Here is a 3,134-nt window from a genome sequence, read left to right as displayed (position 1 = left end):
AGGTGAAAGTTAGTCACTGTCACAATCGAATACTGGGTCGACAAATGAAAGTAAATAAAGGCTCTGTGGTGCCTATTAAGCCCTGCGTAGGTGCCTTTTGTAGTGGTTCTAAAAATATTGCGTTATCCGTTGCGTTCAAATTTTTACCGGCTGGTTAAACCCTCCTGCTAGAAATTATTAGTACCCGACAGTAGCTCGAAGGGTCCTGTAATTTCGTGGACCACACGAATTTGTTAAACCATTACCACAGAAGGTAGCTTGCAGGAGGTGTAGGACATGGTAAGCGACGGTAATCTTCCTACCAGGACGAGCTCTAATGATAACTATACGACCGCTAGTAGAAGGTTACGTTGCAATTCTAATACTACACTACTATCCATTAAAATTGCTACAACAACAAAAATGCAGATAATAAATGGGTATTCATTGGACGAATAAATTATACTAGAACTGACATATGATAACATTTTCATGCAATTTCGGTGCATAGATCCTGAGAAATCACTACCCAGAAAAACCACCTCTGCCCGTAATGACGGCCTTGATACGCCTCGGCATTGAGTCAAACAAAGCTTGGATGGCATGTACAGGTAAAGCTGCCCATGCAGCTTCAACACGATACCACAGTTCATCAAGAGTAGTGATTGGCGTATTGTGACGAGGCAGTTGCTCGGCCACCATTGACCAGACGTTTTCAATTGGTGAGAGATGTGGAGAATGTGCTGGCCACGGCAGCAGTCGAACATTTTCTGTATGCAGAAAGTCCCCTACAGGACCTGCAACATGCGGTCGTGCATTATCCTACTGAAATGTAGGGTTTCGCAGGGATCGAATGAGCCACGGTTCGTAACACATCTGAAATGTAACGTCCACTGTTCAGAGTGTCGTCAACACGAACAAGAGGTGACCGAGAAGTGTAACTAATGGCACTCCATACCACCACGCCGGGTGATACGCAGTATGGCGATGACGAATACACGATTCCAATGTGCGTTCACCGCGATGTCGCCAAACACGGATGCGACCATCATGATGCTGTAAACAGAACCTGGATTCATCCGAAAAAATGACGTTTTGCCATTCGTGCACCCAGGTTCGTCGTTGAGTATACCATCGCAGGCGCTCCTGCCTGTGATGCAACGTCGAGGGTAACCGCAGCCATGGTCTCCGAGCTGATAGTCCATGCTGCTTCAAAAGTCGTCGAACTGTTCGTGCAGATGGTTGTTGTCTTGCAAACGTCCCCATCTGTTGACTCAGGGATCGAGACGTGGCTGCACGATCCGTTACAGTCATGCGGATAAGATGCATGTCATCTCGACTGCTAGTGATACGAGGCCGTCGGGATCCAGCACGGCGTTCCGTATTACCCTCCTGAACCCACCGATTCCATATTCTGCTAACAGTCATTGGATCTCGACCAACGCGAGCAGCAATGTCGCGATACGATAAACCGCAATCGCGATAGGCTACAATCCGACCTTTATCAAAGTCGGAAACGTGATGGTACGCATTTCTGCTCCTTACACGAGGCATCACAACAATATTTCACCAGGCAACGCCGGTCAACTGCTGTTTGTGTATGAGAAATCGGTTGGAAACTTTTATCGTGTCGGCACGTTGTAGGTGTCGCCACCGGCGACAACTTTGTGTGGATGCTCTGGTAGCTGATCATTTGCATATCACAGTATCTTCTTCCTGTCGGTTAAATGTCGCATCTGTAGCACGTCGTTTTCGTGGTGTAGCAAATTTAATGGCCAGTAGTGTAGATCCTCTACCTCTTGCCTATAGAATACTGATTCTGTCACGTCATCAGACAACTCTTCCTCCTCAAACAGGCGTGCAATGTACACTTTGCACCTATCTGATCTCTCCTCTTCATTTATCAGTGGAATTCTCATTGCACTGTTAGATTTTAAAAAAATATGTATTTTTCGTCATTTTTGTGGCGCTTGCGTTGTTCTTTGGAAACCTGTAGGAGGGAAGCAACTTGGTGGTGCTATCTCGGCCGGTGTATCTCGTGCGGTCCCTGTTCCCGGCCCCCGCTGGGACCGGCGCAGTACCCGCGTTGTGGCAGCGTTGCGAGCCCACTGGGAGCCGCGGCACATTTGTCTCGGCGGACGGCGGGCGGCCGACAGCCACTTCCGCGTCCGCCCTCTGCGGTGGCACCAGTGGGGAAGCGGCCGGCTCATCTCGCATTCAGGGGGACGCTCCTCTCCATACTCCGACACTTGCGATACACAAGAAAACATGATAAAGGCGTCTGTAAAAGCGTCAGCCTTACGTCGAGTAGAAAGAGGTGACTGTTCTTGTTTCAGGTAATAAGCCTTTCTCTGAACGCTGGTATCTAACGCGCCTTAAGCGTTAACGCAGTGACGGAAAAAAACACAACACCTAGAAGGACTTGTTTGACATAAACGAAAGTTGGTAGGCGTGTTTCTACATCTGAAAAATGTCTATTCATATTTCGCGCCAGTCGCATAAGTGGCGCTAGTACCGCCACTATGAGGATGCAAATCAGGTTTGCTTTAAATACACTCTACACCGGTCGTGAACGTTAGTTACCTTTCAGACTGGACGTGGTGAGTTGTTATTGGTCAAGAATGACCTTAAGACGATAAAGGCGCCATTATCGACGCCTCACTGAGTTCGAAAGAGGTTGAAACCTAATCTGAGAAAAATTATGAATTGCTGTGCTGGTAAACTTCTACGTTATTTGATACAAAGACAGCTGAGTAAAACTGAACGTACTCAGACAGTTCTCTCTTTACTTATTCTGATCATCACTAAACTGACACACAATATCTTTTTAGCGCAACGCAATCTGACTTTCAATAATCCCTACAAAAGAATGGCCCTAATAACAATAACCTATACCTTTCATGATTCACTTACCTCACAAAAATTTTCGTTACTCGAATTACTGCAATACAGCGAGCGCCAATGCTGCCAGCTAAATAAAAGATTCTGACTACTGAAGGCACTAACTACTGATAGGCATAGTTAGCAAATGAAAGATTTTGATAGAGAACAAACAATCTATTTACCTTAATAATGTTCAAAAGTCATATATATCACGTCCAGATCGTTCGCTCATTATAACCTCTTAAAACTCTGGTATCTCTCTCTCCACATCC

This window comes from Schistocerca nitens, chromosome 1, assembly GCF_023898315.1.
Source record: "Schistocerca nitens isolate TAMUIC-IGC-003100 chromosome 1, iqSchNite1.1, whole genome shotgun sequence".
In the NCBI taxonomy this organism is placed as follows: domain Eukaryota; kingdom Metazoa; phylum Arthropoda; class Insecta; order Orthoptera; family Acrididae; genus Schistocerca; species Schistocerca nitens.
This window is presented reverse-complemented; position numbering follows the sequence as displayed.